General features: G+C 35.8%; 1 protein-coding gene and 1 long non-coding RNA gene across 19 annotated transcripts in view; both read right to left on the bottom strand.

Annotated features, from left to right (window-relative positions):
* Positions 1-18,872, bottom strand: part of PHKA1 (phosphorylase kinase regulatory subunit alpha 1) — a 164,507-nt gene that overhangs the window by 78,107 nt on the left and 67,528 nt on the right. The window lies entirely within an intron of this gene.
* On the bottom strand, positions 4,371-17,483 carry LOC145536838 (uncharacterized). Its single transcript, XR_014076042.1, has 3 exons — positions 17,296-17,483; positions 7,440-7,499; positions 4,371-6,060 (listed from the first exon to the last, which is right to left on the bottom strand). It is a non-coding gene; the product is annotated as an uncharacterized LOC145536838 (long non-coding RNA).

Below are 18,872 nucleotides of genomic sequence, written 5' to 3'. Positions count from 1 at the left end.
TCCTTTGAAAGCAATGTATGTTTTCTTAACTCTAGCTCTTGTAAGATTTTCTCTGTCTTGGTTTCCAGAAGTTTGATTATTAAATTTAGGTTTGTATTTATCTTGTTCACAGATTTTTAGCCCTTTTGGATGTTTAACTTGATATCTTTAGTAATATTTGAAAAACTTCTATCTCTTCAAATAGTTCCTGTTCCATTCTTTTCCTTGTTCTTGAACTCCAGAGCTTTTCACTGTTTCTTAATACTCTTTTGATTTTCCATCCTTTTTCTATCCGCTTTAATGTGACTATTTTATACTGATTTACTTTTTGGTTCATTAATCCTCCTTCTACTGTCTCTTATGGTATTAATCTCATCTATTACATTTCTAATTTCACTTATTGTATTTTCTAGTTTTGAAATTCTATTTGATCTTTTTTTCTAATAGATTCTAGTTTCCTAGTGAAATTCATCTTCTAAACCTATTTTTGGAGTGAATTAACAGTTTATGAGTCCTGTCTGATAGCTCCCAAAATGTGAATTATATGTTTCAAAAATACATTAAAATTTTAATTGACTTTTACTGTAGTGAAACATATATATAACATTAAGTTTACCATTTTAAACATATAGTTCAGTGGCATTAAATGCATTCACATTGTTCTGCAACCATCACCACATCCATCTCCAGGAGTTTTTCATCATCCCAAACAGAAACTTTGCATCCACTGAATAATAACTCCTCATTATGCTCTTCTGGTAACCACTGTTTGATTCTTTGATAGCAAGCACCATTCTATATTTTGTCTCTATATTCTATATTTTGTCTGATTCCACTAACTACCTCATACAGGTGGAATCATACATATTTATCCATTTTTATTCTGCTTACTTCATTTAGCATAATATCTTTAAGGTTCTATGTTGTGGCATGTGTTAGGATTTCCATCCTTTAAATAAAAAGATGAATGATATTCCTATATATATTATGTATACACACACACACACAAAAGTTTATCTATTCACCTGTCAATGAACATTTGAGCTTTTTCTACATCTTGGCTATTGTGACTAATGCTGCTTTGAACATTAGTGAACAAACATCTATTTGAGTTCCTGTTTTCCCTTCCTTTGGGTAGTATATGCAGAAGTATATACAGAAATACAATTGATCGATTAATTCTATGTTTAATTTTTATGAGGAACTTGTCATACTGTTTTCCACAGTGGCTGCACCATTTCAGGTTCCTACCAACAGACCATAAGAGTTCCTATTCCTCTACTTTCTCAATACTTGCTGCTTTTTGGTTTTATTTATTTATTTTATAATAGTTATACAAATGAGTGTGTAGTGACTCATCATTGAGATTTTGATTGGTATTTCCCTAATGATTAGTGTTGTTGAGCCTCTTTTCATGTGCTTATAGATCACTTGTATATTTTCTTTGGAAAAATGTCTACTTAAGTACTTTGCCTTTAAATTTTTTTTAATTTAAAACCCCCCCCCAGCTTTATTGAGATATAATTAACATATACCATTGTGTAAGTTTAAGGTGTACAATGTGATGATTTGATATGCAGATATATTGTGAATGTATACTATAATAAGGTTAGTTAATACATCCTTCACCTCAAATAGTTGCAATTTTTTTGTTGTTATAGTGAGAACATTAAGCTCTACTATCATAGCAACTTTCAAGTATACAATGTGCTATTTTTAACTATAGTCATCACATTGTACATTACATCTCAGGAACTTATTCATCTTAAAATTGAAAGTTAGTACCCTTTGACCAATACTTCCCCATTATTTCCACCTCAGCTCCTGGCAACCATCATTTTACTCTGTTTCTATGAGTTTGGTGTTTTTAACTTCCATATATAAGAAAGGTCATACAGTATTTGTATTTATCTGTCTGACTTTTTTCAACTTAGTAAAATGCTCTTAAGATTCATGGACATTGGTGTATATGGTAGGATTTCCTTTTTCTCATAGCTGAATAATATTCCACGGTTTTACACACACACACACACACACTACATTTTCTTTATCCATTTACCTGTTGATGTACATTTAGATTGCTTCCATATCTTGGTTATTGTGAATAATACTTCAATAATCTTGGGAATGCCAATATCTAATCTCCTTCAGATATATACCCAGATGTGGGATTGCTGGATCATATGCTCATTTTTTGAGGAACCTCCATACTGTTTTCCACAGTAGCTGTACTTATTTATTAGGTTGGTGCAAACATAATTGCTGTTTTGGACCAGGAATCTTAAATCATTATAACTAGGCTCAAACACATCTTTATTAATCAAAATAGGAACCATCACAATCAATACATTTTTGCCAACAAGAAATAAGTTTGTTTGTTCTTGTAGCATAAAATCTGTGCTTTGGGATTTGACAAACTCTTGGAAAGCATTTTCTGCCTCCTGCTGGCTGTGGAAGTGTTTTCCCTGCAAAAAGTTGTTGAGATGCTTGAAGAAGCAGTAGTTGGGTGGCAAGAGGTCAGATGAATATGGAGGATGAGGCAAAATTTCATAGTCCAATTCATTCAACTTTTGAAGCCTTGGTTGTGCAATGTGTGGTTGGGTGTTGTGGTGGAGAAGAATTGGGCCCTTTACGTTGACCAGTGCTGGCTGCAGGCATTGCAGTTTTCAGTGCATCTTATAGCATACTTCTCAGATGTAATTGTTTTGCAGATTCAGAAAGCTGTAGTGGATCAGACTGGCAGCAGACCACCAAACAGTGACCATGACGTTTTTGGTGCAAGTTTGGCTTTGGGAAGTGATTTGGAGCTTCTTCTTTGTCCGGCCACTGAGCTGGTCATCACCACGTGTCATATAAAGTCCACTTTTCATTGCACGTCACACTCTGATTGAGAAATGGTTCACTGTTGCACAGAGTAAGAGAAGACGACACTTCAAAATGACGATATTTTTTATTTTCAGTCAGCTCAAGAGTCACCCACTTATCAAGGTTTTTCACCTTTTCAATTTGCTTCAAATGCCAAACAACTGTAGAATGGGTGACACTGAGTTCTTCAGCAACTTCTCATGTAGTTGTAAGAGGATCAGCTTTGATGATTGCTCTCAATTGGTCATTGTCAACTTCTGATGTCTGGCCACTACACTTCTAAACTTCAAGGCTCTTGTCTCCTTTGCAAAACTTCTTAAACCACAACTGCACTATATGTTTATTAGCAGTTCCCAGGCCAAATGCACTGTTGATGTTGTGAGTTGTCTCCACTGTTTTATGACACATTTTGAACTTGAATAAAAATATCGCTCAAATTTGCTTTTTGTCTAACATCATTTCTATAGTCTAAAATAAATACAAGATAAACAGCAAGTAATAAGTCACCAGCAGAAAAACATACAGTGAGAAATGTGCATTAAAATGATGTATAATATAAACCACATTTAAGAATGTATTCCAATATTAAATGGCAAAGTTGAACAATGTTAAACTACAATTACTTTTGCAGCAACCCAATACATTCCTACCAACAGTGTACAAGGGTTCCCTTTTCTCTACATCCTTCCCAGCATTTGTTGTCTCATTTTTGGTTTTTTGATAATAGCTATTCTAACAGGTGTGAGGTGGTATCACACTGTGGTTTTGATTTGCATTTCCCTTATAGTTAGTGATGTTGAGTGCCTTTTCATGTACTAATTAGTTATCTGAATGTCTTCTTTGGAGAAATGTCTATTCAAGTCCTCTCCTCATTCTTCACAAAACCTTTGCCTTTTTCCTACTGAATTGTATTAGTACTTTATATATTTTGGGTATTAACTCCTTATCAGATATATGATTTGGAAATATTTTCTCCCAGTCCGTAGGTTGCCTTTAGACTTGATTGTTTATTTGGCTGGGCACAATCTTTTTAGTGTAACGTGGTCCTACTTACTGACTTTTGCATTTTTTCTTGTGCTTTTCATGCCAAATTGAAAAAAAATCATTGCCAAGACTGATGTCAAAGAACTTTTTCCTTCTAGGAGTTTTACAGTTTTGGGTCTTACATTTAGGTGCTTAATCTATTTTGAGTTAATTTTTGTGGGTCCAATTTCATTCTTTTGTGTGTGGATGTCCACTTTTCCCAACATCATTTGTCAGAGATCATCTTTTCCCCATTTAGCATCCTTGGCTCCCTTGTCACATACCAGTTGACCATATATGTGTGGGTTTATTTCTGGGCTTGATTCTGTTCCATTTGTGCATGTGTCTATTTTTATGTCAGAATCATACTCTTTTGATTATTATAGTTTTATAATACAGCTTGAAATCAGAAAGTGTAAAGCCTTCAGCCTTGTTCTTCTTTATCAGGATTGCTTTGGATATTTAGAAACTTTCATGTTTCCATATGAACTTCAGAATTGTTATTTTTATTTTTGTGAAAAATGCTATTGGAATTTTGATAGGATTGCGTTGGATCTATAGATGGTTTTGAGGGGTTGCTTAGGTTTTTGTTGTTGAGTTGTATGAGTTCTTTATATATTTTGGATATTAACCCCTTTTCAGATATATGAATGCAAATATTTTCTCTCATTATATAGATTGTCTTTTTACTCTTTTGATGGTGTCCTTTGATGCGCATGAGTTTTATATTTTGATGAAGTCTAATTTATATTTTGTTGCCTGTGCTTTTGGTGTTATAGCCAGGAAATCATTGCCAAATCCAATATTATGAAGTTTTCACCTCTATTCTCTTCTAAGAGTTTTATAATTTTAGCTCTTAGATCTAGGGCTTTGATCCACTTTGAGTTAATTTTTTGTATGGTGTAAAGCAAGGATCCAACTTCATTCTTTTGAACCTGGATATTCAGTTTTCCTAGCAACATGTCTGAAAAGACTGTCCCTTCCCCTACTGAATGGACTTGACATCTTTGTCAAAAATCATTTGACCATATCTGTAAGGGTTTATTTCTGGGATTTCTATTTTATTCCACTTTTCTAGAGACTTTCTTATGCTAATACTGAAGAGGAAAAGTTAAAATTTTACATAACCTCCTGCCTGTTCTGCCTCTGTAACTCAGCTTGCTTCTTGCAAAGTCTGGATCACGTGGGTCTCGTAGTCTCAGAAAGTGGGGACTTACAATACTAGGAACTGGAGTTTATCTCACTCACCTTTGTCCTGCTCTTTGCAATCGCCCAGCCCCTGCAAACCTGCTTAATCATGCCTGTCCGTGTAAAGGTCAGGCATCCCCCTCCCCATCTTGACCACTGTTCCCACATGCACGAAACCCCTTAGTTTAAACCAGCCTATTAGCAGCTAGTGTTGCCCACTACAGTCTGTCTATAAAAACTCTGCAGTCCCTTTGTTCAGGGCTCAGAGCTTAGAGTGTTAATTCCTCTGGGCCCACCAGCATAATAAACCTGAGTTCTCCAACTCTCCTAGTGTGGTGCTTGGTTTCTTGAGTACTGGTTTCTACATTTCAACACCTTAGATTATTATAGTTAAGTTATGAAATCAGGGTATATCAGTTTTCCATCTATGTTCTTTTTCTAGATTGTTTTGGAGTCCCTTGAGATTCTACATGAATTTCAAGATGAATATTTTCTATTTTTGCTAAAAATATCATTGATGGGTTTTGATAGGGATTGTATTGAATCTGTCCATCATTCCGGATAATATTGATGTCTTCCAATCTATGAACATGGGCATATTTCCATTTATTTGTGTTTTAGACTTTGTGTTTCAGCATTTCTGAGAAATGGCCTGTTTTTGATTTGCCTTTACTTTAGTGTAAAGTACTTTACTTTAGCCTATCCTTCAAGGATTCAACTGAAAGCCTCAGGTGTTTATCATAGTCCCTTTCACACACACACACACACACACACACACAAAATATCCTGAAATGGAGCTTCTGTCTTCCCAGCAGTGAGACTTTATACTTGCCTTCTTGGCCCCTCACTCCATGCAAGCATAGCTTAAGAATCAGCGAATGCCTCAAAAGGAAAGTGCACAGAGAATGGTGAGCTTACTTCTCTGAGGTCCTCTTCTCTCTCTCCAGGTCCTCTTTGGCTTCTCATGTCTTGGCTGTCTTAATTACTTTCTGATGCCTTCATTCACTTTTTTTTAAAAATAAATTTATTTATTTTAGTTGGGGGCTAATTACTTTACAATATTGTAGTGGTTTTTTCCATACAATGGCACCCCACTCCAGTACTCTTGCCTGGAAATTCCCATGGATGGAGGAGCCTGGTAGGCTACAGTCCATGGGATCGCTAAGAGTCGGACACGACTTCACTTTCACTTTCACTTTCCACCTTCATGCATTGGAGAAGGAAATGGCAACCCACTCCAGTGTTCTTGTCTGGAGAATCCCAGGGACGGTGGCGCCTGGTGGGCTGCCGTCTATGGGGTCGCACAGAGTCGGACACGACTGAAGCGACTTAGCAGCAGCAGCAGCAGCAGACATGAATCAGCCATGGGTTTACATGTGTTCCCCATCCTGAACCCCCCTCCCACCTCCCTCCCCATCCCATCCCTCTGGGTCATCCCATTGCCCCAGCCCTGAGCATTTGTCTCATGTATTGAACCTGGAATGGTGTTCTGTTTCACATATGATAATATACATGTTTCAATGCTATTCTCCCAGAACGTCCCACCCTCACCTTCTCCCTCAGAGTCCATAAGACTGTTCTATGCATCTGTGTCTCTTATTCTGTCTCGCATATAGGGTTATCGTTACCATCTTTCAAATTCTGTATATATGCATTAGTATACTGTATTGGTGTTTTTCTTTCTGGCTTACTTCACTCTGTATAATGGGTTCCAGTTTAGTCCATCTCAATAGAACTGATTCACTTTTATTTTTAAAATCCAACCAGGATAGTTGTTCTTACTATGAAGGTTAGTCTGATAAAAGCTATTTCAACACAGCTGAAAGCTGAAAATCTACCTTATTCTTTTAAACTGTGGCAAAACATGTCATAATCCAACCATTCTTGTTCATACACATTAGGTTGCTTCTAATTGTTGTTTTGCCATAGAACAAATTATATTGTGACTTCTTTATATATATATATATATATATATATTCTTATGTACTCATGTGAGTGTTATCAAATAGGGTAGATTCCTAGAAGCAAGGTTGTTGGACAAAGGTATGCATATTAAAACTGTTTATAGGTGATCAAACTGCCTGTGATTTACACTACCACCAGGAGTGCTGAGAGAGTTCATTAATCCACATAATCACCAGCACTGGATATTATTAATCTTAACTTTTATAAAATTGATGGGCAAAACCTTATATTTCACTTCTGTTTTACCTTAAATTTCTCCAATCACTGGTGAGTTGAAGTTAAGATAACTTAAAAAGTGTGGTACTAGAAAAGGAGAAACTGATCGATTGCACCACAAAGTAAGACCAGAACACACACACATACATGTGTGATTCTATATATGTACGTCAAGGCTGTAGTCATTTGCTTATTTAACTTACATGCAGAGTATATCATGTGAAATCCTGGGCTGGATGAAGCACAAGCTGGAATCAGAATTGCTGGGAGAAATATCAATAACGTCAGATATGCAGATGACACCACCATCATGGGAGAAAGCGAAGAAGAACTAAAGAGCCTCTTGATGAAAGTGAAAGAGGAGAGTGAAAAAGTTGGCTTAAAACTCAACATTCAGAAAACTAAGATCATGGCAAATAGATGGAGAAACAATGGAAACAGTGACAGACTTTATTTTGGGGGGCTCCAAAATCACTGCAGATGGGGACTGCAGCCATGAAATTTAAAGATGCTTGCTCCTTGGAAGAAAAGCTATGACCAATCTAGACAGCATATTAAAAATCAGAGACATTACTTTGCCAACAAAGGTCCATCTAGTCAAGGCTATGGTTTTTCCAGTAGTCATGTATGGATGGAAGAGTTGAACTATAAAGAAAGCTGACCACCGAAGAATTGATGCTTTTGAACTGTGGTATTGGAGAAGACTCTTGAGAGTCCCTTGGACTGCAAGGAGATCAAGCCAGTCAATCCTAAAGGAAATAATTCCTGAATATTCATTGGAAGGACTGATGCTGAAGCTGAAACTCCAATACTTTGGCCACCTGATGGGAAGAACTGACTCATTGGAAAAGACCCTGATGCTGGGAGTGATTGAATGTAGGAGGAGAAGGGGACCAGAGAGGATGAGATGGTTGGATGGCATCACCGATTCAATGGACATGAGTTTGAGTAGGCTCCGGGAGTTGGTGATGGACAGGGAAGCCTGGCGTGCTGCAGTCCATGGGGTTGCAAAGAGTTGGACATGACTGAGTGACTGAACTGATGAACTATTCAGTCAATAGTGCTGGAAAGATGGGCTAAGTATTTTGCAAGCAAGTTCTAATTCTTACCTCATAAGATAAATTAAAATTCTAGACCAAGAATTAAATGTAAAATGGTAACCATAAAGAACTAACAGAAAATGCAGTGAAAATGTAAACAATTGATCTAGGGATAGATCTACCTTTCTGAGCATAACAGCAAAAAAGAAATCAATAATAAGAAAATTTTACTACATAAAAATATAAAACATCTATATATCAAAATGAAATCCAAAATTAAAGGGTGAATAATAAAATAGCAACGCATTAAAGTAACATGTGGAAGACAAGATGTTAGCATCCCAATACACAATAAATCTTGTATAAATCAATAAGCAATAGAGAATTTTCCAGCAGAAAAATGGTAAAAGAATATAAGTAGATGATTTGCAAAGTAAATATATAAAAGGCTATTTATTTTGTGAAAATAAGTTTATCATTCATATGATCAAAAAACAATTGAAAACATTAAGCTAACATAGATATTAAATAGTGTTTTAGGGAGTTATTTAAGAAAATGTAATAGAGTTCGTCATATATTATGTTACAAAGAACAGATTCCAGACTGTTCTTTTCTGACATCATTTTTCTGAAAACGAGTGGGTATTTATTTTACAAAAAAATGGTTGGAAGCAAATATTCCAAAATTGAAACAGTGGCTTTGTGAGACTGGAGAATTCTAGGTAATTTTTATCTTTTCTCTTGTGCTTTTCCCTATCTTCCAGTTCCCTGCAGCCAACATGTATATAGGAATTTGGAATCAGATAACCTGCTACTTGTGAAAACTGGAGAGAATGAGAACAGTAGCATATCTATTCAAATGAAGTTAGGGGATAAATTCACAATTCTTGAAGAAATGAAAGACATATAAAATGGCTGTATCTGATACTGAGAAAGTTGAACAAAGGCAAGAAAGTAATTATCTAAAAGGAAGTTATAGAATAAGGAATATATACATTAAAAATCTCATTGCTGCTGCTGCTGCTGCTAAGTCGCTTCAGTCGTGTCCGACTCTGTGCGACCCCACAGACGGCAGCCCACCAGGCTCCCCCGTTTCTGGGATTCTCCAGGCAAGAACACTGGAGTGGGTTGTCATTTCTTTCTCCAGTGCATGAAAGTGAAAAGTGAAAGTGAAGTCGCTCAGTCGTGTCCGACTCCTAGCGACCCCATGGACTGTAGCCTACCAGGCTCCTCCGTCCATGGGATTTTCCAGGCAAGAGTACTGGAGTGGGGTGCCATTGCCTTCTCCGAAAATCTCATTGATAAAAGCATAAATAAAATATTAAGAATTGATAAATATATATGAAAATGTACAGATCCTGCTAGATATGAAAACAGTAAGAGACACAATTTTTTTAAAAAAGTAAAGCAAAAATGAAAAAATACATACTCTCACTGGGAATTAAAGAAAGAAACTAGAATAACTTTATGTATATTAAAGCTATTAATCTAACAAAAGAAAATGATAAAAACTCAACAGTGATGGGGCCATAGAATCAAAAAAGTGTATTTTATATTTATTGATGTCACTAAAAATTAATTGGTTTTTCTAAAGAATGAATCTGGTAGCATGAAATGAGAGCTAAAAAGTTGTTCATACCCTTATCCAGAATCCTTTTTCTGAGAATATACTCCAGGAAAATAGGAGTATATTTATGAACGCCTATGAAAAGTTATTTATAGAAGGATAAAAATTTTGGAAAACAATTCAAGTACCCAATAATAAGAATACAATTACTTTAATTTGATGGAATAATATATAGCTCTTTCAACACATGGAAATACTTACATGAAAGAATAAGTGAAAAAACCAGCAAAACTTAACATGTACACACTCAATATGACTATGAAAATAGATCTGTGTGCATTAATAGATTAGAATTCATATTACATAAAGATTTGAGTTTAATATTCATAAAGCTTTTTTTTATTGAGGAAACATTGATTTCACCTCCCTTCCACTGGTTCCTTCTCTACCCTGTTCTCTGTATCTACATGTTTGCTTTTGTTTATTAGTTTTCTTATATTCCACATGTGATAGAAATCATACAGTATTTGTCTTTCTTTGTATGACTTATTTCACCTAGCTTAACACACTCAAGACCCATCCATGTTTTTGCAAATGGCATGATTTCATCTTTTTTTATGGCTAAGTAGTATTTTATTTCTGTCTTTCTGACAACAGCCAATCTTATAGGTATGAGGTGGTATCTCTTTGTGGTTTTGATTTGCATTTCCTTAATAATTAGTGATATTAACATCTTTTCATGTGCCTGTTGGCCATTTGTAAGTCTTCTTTAGAAAAATATATATGCAGCTCCTCTGTTCATTTTAATCAGATTGTTTTTTTGTTGTTGAGTTGTATGAGTTCTTTATCTATTTTGGATACTAACCCCTCATCAGATATATGATTTGCAAATATCTTCTCCCATTTGGTAGACTGTCTTCTCATTTTATAGATGGTTTTCTTTGCTGTGCAGAAGCTTTTTAGTTTGATGTTAATCCTATTTGTTTATTTTTACTTTTGTTTCCCTTGCTTGAGGAAACAGGTAGAAAGAATTGATAAGACTGATGCCAAAAAGTGTACTGCCAATGTTTTCTTCAAGGAGTTTTACAATTTCAGGTATTATATACAAGTCTTTAATCCATTTTGAGTTAACTTTTTTGTATAGTGTGAGATTGGGATCTAGTTCATATTTATTTTGCATGTGACTCTGCAGTTTTCCCAATACCATTTATTGAAGATACTATCCTTTACCCATTGTATGTTCTTTGCTCTTTTGTCATAAATTACTTGCCCATATATGCATGGGCGTATTTCTGGACATCCAACTCTGTTTCATTGATCTATTTGTTTTTCTGCCAATATCATGCTGTTCTGATTACTGTGGCTTTGCTGTTTGAAATCAGGAAGTGTGATACTTCCAGCTTTGTTTTTTTTCTCAGAATTACTTTGGCTACTTGGGGCCTTTTGTGGTTCCATATAAATTTAAGAATTTTTTATTCTATTTCTGTGAAAAATGTCCTTGGGATTTTGATAAAGGATTACATTGAATCTGCAGATTGCTTTAGGCAATAAGGACATTTTGACAATGCTAATTCTTTCAATCCTGAGTATGGACTCTCTTTCCATTTATTTGTTTCTTTTTCAGTTCCTTGCAACAATGTGTTATAGTTTTCAGTATATAGGTCTTTCACCTCTTTGGTTAAATTTATTCCTATATATTGTCATTTTGTTGTTGATGTTGAATATCTTGCCCACGTATTTTCTAAAGGGATGATTGCAGATGTCTAGTTAGCAGAATACAGTATTTAGATTTTAGTGGGTTATTTTAAATGGTGACATGATAGCTTTTAAAATGTCAATATTATCAATATGCCAGAAATCTTATTTCTAAATTTTCTTTATTGAGGTATAGTTGATGTAAAATATTAATATGTTTCAGGTGTACAACACGGTAACTCACACTTTTAAAGATTATACTCCATTTATACTTATTATTAAATATTGGCTATATTTGCTGGGCTGTACAATATATCCTTGTAGTTTATTTATTTTACAGATAGCAGTTTGTACTCCTTAATCCCCTACCCCTGTCTTGCCCCTTTCCCCTTCCCTCTTCCTACTGGTGATTGATCACTAGCTAGTTCTCTATGTCTTTGAGTCTGCTTCTTTTTTATTACACTCAGTAAATGTTTGTTCAATTTTTAGATTCCTCATATAAGTGATATCATACAGTGTTTGTCTTTCTCTGACTTATTTCACTTAGTACAATACCATCTATGTTGTTGCAAATGATAACATTTCATTCTTTCTATGGCTGAGTAGTATTTCATTGTGTGTATACATTTTCTTTATTCATCTATTGATGGACACTACGGTTGCTTCTATATCTTGACTATTGTAAACAGTCTGCTGTGGATGTGAACATTGTTGTGCATGTATGTTTTCAAATTAGCATTTCATTATTTTTGGATATATAGCCAGGAGTAGAATTGTTGGGTCATATGGTAGTTCTATTTTTAGTTTTTTGAGAAATCTCTATAATGTTTTCCACATGGCTGCACCAATATATTACATGCCCACCAACAGTGTATAAGGGTCCTTTTTTCTCCAGTATGTTATATGTGTCCTTTTTGATGATAGCCATTCTGACAGGTGTGAGGTGATTTCTCATTGTGATTTTAATTTGAATTCCTCTGATGATTAATAATGTTGAGCATATCCCTAGACAGTTTCTTAATTTCTCTTTCTGCTAGCTCACTGTTAGCATATAGAAATGTAACAGACATTTATATTTTGATTTTGTATCCTGAAATTTTACTGTATTTGTTTATTATTTCTAATAGTTTTTCAGTGGAGTCTTTAGAGTATTCTAATACATAAAATAATGTCATTTGCAAATAGTGACAGTTTTACTTCTTCTTTTCCAATTTGGATGCCTTTTATTTCTTTTTCTCATCTAATTTCTCAGGTTAGAACCTCTAATACTATGTTGAATAGGAGTGGCAAGAGTGAGCATCCTTGTCTTGTTCCTAATCTTAGAGAAACAGCTTTCAATTTTTCACCATCGAATATAATGTTAGATGTGGGTTTGTCATATTTGACCTTTATTTTGTCCCTTCCATTACACTTCATTGAGAGTTTTTATCATAAATGAGTGTTACATTTTGTCAAATGCTTTTTCTGTATATGGTTTTTAATTCTTCATTTTCTTAATATGGTGTATCACATTGATTGGTCTGCAGATGTTGAGCCATCCTTGCATCCCTGGAATAAATCCCACTTAATCATGGATGGTATATGATCCTCCTGATGTATTGTTGAATTCAGTTTGCTAATATTTTGTTCAGAATTTTTGCTTCTATGTTTATGAGAGATACTGGTCTGCAATTTTCTTTTTGTGTGTGTCTTTATCTGGTTTTGACACTAGAATGATGTTGGCCTTGTAAAATGAGTTAGGAAGTGTTTCCTAACTTCCCTAATTTCCTAAAATGGAAATTCAATTTTTGGGGAATAGTTTGAGAAGAAAAAGTATAAAATCTTTCAATGTTTGGTAGAACTCACCTGTGAAACTGTCTAGTACTGGACTTTTGTTATTTGGGAGCTTTTTTGATTACTGTTTTAATCTCTATAATAGTAATAGGTCTACTCAAGTTTTTTATTTCTTCATGATTTGGTCTTGGAAGGCTATATAATTCTAAGAATTTGTCCATTTCTTCTAGGCTGTCCAATTTGTTGGTGTATCGCTATTTATAATATTCTCTTACAATTCTTTGTACTTCTGTGGTATCCACTGTTATTTATCCTCTTTCACTTCTGGGGGGCCTCTCTTTTTTTCTTAGTGAGTCTAGCTAATGGTTTGTTGATTTTGTTTATCTTTTTAAAGAATCAGCTCTTAGTTTGATCTTTTCGTTTTTTATACATTTTTTCTTTTATATGCTGATCTTTTCTATTGTCTTTCTCTATTTCATTTCTTTCAACTCCAATCTTTATTATTTCCTTTCTTCTATTAACTTGAGTTTTGCTTGTTCTTCTTTTTCTAGTCCCTTTAGGTGTAAGGTAAGGTAAGATTGTTTATCTGAGAGTTTTCTTGTTTCTTTTTTTAAAAAATATTCTTCTCTGCCTGGAGGCAGGGAATGGGGTTTCCAGTGTCAAGCCCCACCTCAGACCTGACCAGGTCACGGTAGAACGGAACATCCAAATTCCAGTGACTCCCCTGGCAGGGGCAGCTCCCTAAGGGTCCTATGAGTCTGTGGAGGTCCAGCTTCCAGCCCAGACCAACATCTGGTTTCTGATGCTGCTCAGTTTTCTTGTTTCTTGAGGTAGGCCTGTATTGTTATAAACTTGCCTCCCAGGTTTTGCTGCATCTTGTAGATTTTGGTATGTTGTATTTTCATTTGTCTTCAAGTAATTTTTTATTTATCCTTTGATTTCTTCATTGACCTAATAGTTGTTAATTGGATGTTGTTCAGTCTCCACGTAGCTGTGATTTTTCCAGTTTTCTTCTTATAGTTAATTTCTAGTTTCATTCCACTGTGATTGGAAAAGATGTTAACGATTTCAATCTCCTTAAAGTTATTGAGACTTATTTTGTGTCCCAAAACATGGTCTATCCTGGAGAAAGTTCCACATGCACTTGAGGAGAATGTGTATTCTGCTGCATTTGGATGGAATGTTCTGTATAAATCTATCTAATCCATCTGGTTGAAAGTTTCACTAAGACTTGTTTCCTTGTTGACTTTCTGTCTGATTTAACCACTGATGTAAGTGGGGCATTTAAAGTCCTCTACTATTATTGTGTTGCTGCTGTCAGTTTCTCCCTTTAGGCCTGTTAATAATTGTTGTATATATTTTGATGCTCCTATGTTAGGTGTATATATATTAATACTAATCACTGTTATGTCTTTTGATGAATTGTCTCTTTTGTCATTATATACTTTCCATTTTTGTCTCCTGTTACCTTTTCTGGCTTTAAATCTATTTTGTCTGATATGAATATGGCCACATCTGCTTTCATTTGAATGCTATTTGCTTGGAGTATCCCCTTTTAACCCCTGTTTGTCTTTAGAGTTGAGATGTATCTCCTGGAAGCAGCAAATAGTTGGGTCTTATTTTTCATTCCACTTAGCCATCATGTGTCTTTTGATTGATGAATTCAATTTATTTATATTTAGGTTAATTATGGATAGATGAAGACAATACTGCCATTTTATCTTTCGTTTTCTGGTTGCTCTATTATCTCCACTGTTTCTTTTTTATAATTATTTTTTGATTTATTTTAAATTGAAAGATAATTGCTTTATAATATTGTGTTGGTTTCTGCTATACATCAAGATGAATTAACCATAGGTATACATATGTCAGGGTTTCCCTGGTGGCTCAGCAGTAAAGAATCTGCCTGCAATGCAAGAGACCCAGGTTTGATCCCTGGGTTGGGAAGATTTCCCTGGAGGAGGGCATGGCAACCCACTCTAATACTCTTGCCTAGAGAATTGCATGGACAGAGGAGCCTGGTGGGCGGCAGTTCATAGGGTCACACAGAGTCGGACATGACTGAAGTGACTAAGCAGCAGCAGCAGCATACATATGTCCCCTCCCTCCCACCTCTCACCCCTTCCTACTCCTCTAGGTTGTTAGAGCTCCGGTTTGAAGTCCCTGAGTCATAGCAAATTCCCATTGGCTATCTATTTTATGTATGGTAGTGTGTATGTTTCCATGCTACTCTCTCCATTCATCCCACTCTCTCCTTCCCACCCTCTGCTCATGTCCACAAGTCTATTCTCTATGTCTGCATCTCCACTGTTGCCCTGCAAAAAGGTTCATCAGTACCATATTTCTAGATCCCATATATATGTATTAATAAATGATACTTGTTTTTCTCTTTCTGATTTCACTCTGTATAATAGGCTGTAGGTTCATCCACCTCATTAGAACTGACTCAAATGCTTTCCTTTTTATGGCCGAGTAATATTCCATTGTATATATGTACCACAGCTTCTTTATCCATTCATTTGTCAGTGGATATCTAGGTTGCTTCCATGTCCATATCTCCACTTTCTTTTTCCTTTTGTTTTTGTCTGCCATTTTGGCTTAATGGGTTTCTGTGATATTTTCCTCAGTTTATTCTTTGTGTGTGTGTGTCTACTTTATTTTCACAGTTACCCTGAGGCTTGTATAAAATTTCTCATAGATAAAATAGTCTTTTTTCTGCTGATAACATCTTATGTTCACTCACCTACATGAGTTCTGTTCTTTTCCTCCTCCCCTTTTATGATTGTGTCATCTCAAATTATCTCTTTTAATGTTATCAGTTTGTTACCAAAATAAGATAGCTATAATTATTTTTTGGCTTTCTTTTTTCCCTTTAGCTTTTAATAAGTGTTTACAAATCTATTCTGACAAAGAGTTGCAATTTTATGATTCTATTTACCACCTTGCTTAAAGTTTTGTATGTTTTTCATATTTTGTTTCTGGTAGAAAAGTTTCTTTCAATATCTCTTGTAAGGCAGATCTAGTGTTGATGAATTCCCTCAGCTTTTGTCTGGGAAACCCTTTATTTTTCTTTCATATCTGAATGATAGTTTTATACATAAGAGTATTCTGGGGTGACAGTTTTTTTCTGTATTTTGAGAATGTCATTTCACTCTCCCCTGGCTGTAAGGGCTTCTGCTGAGAAATCTGCTGATAGCTTAATAGGGATTCCTTTGTAGGTTATCATCCTTTTTTCCCCCTGGCTGCCTTTAAAATTCTTGGTCATTAACTTCTGACAATTTTAATATAGTGTGTACTGGAAAAGGTCTTTTTGCAATTAGATTAATTAGGTGTTTTCATTGCTTCATAGACTTGATTGCCCAGCTTCTTCCCCAAGTTTTGGAAGATATCAGCTACTGTTTCGTTCAATAATCTCTCTGCTCTCCTCTTCTCCTTCTGGGATACCTGTTATTCTAGTGTTGTCTTTCCTAAAAGAGTTGTGTAGCTCCCATATGATTTCTGCTTTTTATATATATCTTACTTTTCTTTGCTCTTCTATTTGTATCGTTTCTAGGTTTCTATCTTTGAGCTCACTAATGATGTCTTCCATATCATATGCTCCATTTCCAATACTTTCTAATGCATTCATCTTGTTTATTGTGTTCCTCAGCTCAAGAATTTCTATTTGGTTCATTTTTAGAGTTTCAATCTGGTTGGCAAAGTATTCCTTCTGTACACTAATTTTACTTCTGACCTCATTAAACTGTCTTTCTAAGTCTTCTTGTATCTCATTGAGCTTCTTCATGATGTCTATTTTGAATTCTTTATCAGTTAGACCTCAAAATTCCATGAATTTAACTTTGGTTTCTGGAAAATTGTCATTTTGCTTGATGGATTGTTCCTCTGCTGGCACATTTGAAATTAAATGACAGGTTGGGAGTTACAATTTTCTTTTGTCTTCCAGTAGGTGGCGGTATTAGGTAGTTTTTTTTTTTTTTTGCTTACCTGAGTTGCCTCTGGTTATATTTGAAAGTTGGCACTTTCCAGCCTCTACCAGATGTTTCCTCTGTGTCTTTGCTTTTGCTTCCTGTTCCTCTAGGATCATTGCTTCACTGCTTCTGCCAGAGCTGCTGTCATTACTGGGGTGGCGGGGTCTTCTCTGGTGTGGGAGATCCCCTGAGACACAGGCTCTGCTGTGGGGACAGGGGAACAGTGTGGGAGGGGAAGCTGGGTGCACAGGTGCCTCTACTGTGTCCAGTGCTATCAGGTTCACTGAATTTACCAGTGCAAATAAGGAGGGGCCAGAGTCTGGGATCACAGGTGCCTCCGTGGCAGGAGAGATACGGCCCCAGGCCCCATTGTTGCTGCTGCCACCAAGCTACCTGTGGTGGTAGGCGCCAGTGTGGTCACTCTTCCTAAAGCCAGGGTCATGTGTGCTGCTTCCCCTGCTGCTATTGGGCTCCCTGAAGCTGTGGGCTCAGCTGCCACAGTCAGACAACTGGGACTGCAAGGATCAAGTCCGCTGTTCCCTCGTTCCATCTCCTCTATGTGTTCCAGTTCACCATCTTTAGATGTACAGATGCGTGGAATTTTTCAACATCCTGTCGTGTTAGGCAGAGGCACCTTCATTGTGTTGTGAATGTTTTACTGGTTGTAGATTGAGGGTGTGAGACAAAGGTAGCTTTTCACTCCACTGTATTTCTGACAGCACTCGCCTATAACTTTCTTATATTCCCAAAGTTGATTAACCACATAATATTTAAAAATTAAAAAAACATATTATGGAACTGAAATAACAGTATTTGACGTGAGGCAGAGAATCCCACTTAGTTAACAAATATAAATGAACATACTTGGTGACAAAATATCCTGTTTTCTTTGGTGGAATCACAGCTGTCATTCAATGAATCCTTAAAGCAATTTTGTTATTGTGAAATTATCGAAATAATGGAATTTATGAAGAATCATGTGGTTCAGACAGTAAAGAATCCGCCTGTAATGAGGGAGACCTGAGTTTGATCCCTGGGTTGGGAAGATCCACTGGAGGAGGGCATAGCAACCCACTCTAGTATTCTTGCCTGAAGAATCCCCATGGCAGAGGAGCCTGGCAGGCTACAGTCCATGGGGTTGCAGAGTCGAACACGACTGAGTGACTAAGCATACACACACTGGTTTTATAAATCATCAAAACATGCCTCTCTTGACGTTCCCAGGCAAGTCTATTTATTTTCTCCTATACTCTGTACATAACACCATTTTAATAGCATTTATAAGACTGCACTATAATTATTTGGTTACATGTCTATGTCTCTCACAGCATCAAGCCCAGTGCCTGCTACAGAAATGTGAACAATAGATACTTATGAAAAAGAGAATGAATGAAGCAAATGAAGGAGCACATTTGGAAAATAAATATAACTTGCTACTTGAGTCCCTGAAATGTTTGATTATTCATTAAACTGAAGTCCTAGAGACGTAGCAGTCCTCATTTCCTTTGGCTAGGAAATAATAAATTAGTAACGGGCCCAAAACAGAGTATAGACTTTGAAAAAGTAATCAGTAAGGAGTTTGTTTTTGTTTGT

The sequence above is a fragment of the Giraffa tippelskirchi genome, chromosome X, assembly GCF_054371585.1.
Source record: "Giraffa tippelskirchi isolate mGirTip1 chromosome X, T2T-mGirTip1v1.2.pri, whole genome shotgun sequence".
Taxonomy (NCBI): Eukaryota; Metazoa; Chordata; class Mammalia; order Artiodactyla; family Giraffidae; genus Giraffa; species Giraffa tippelskirchi.
The sequence above is the reverse complement of the archived record's forward strand: the minus strand, read 5'-3'. Positions and strand labels throughout refer to the sequence as shown.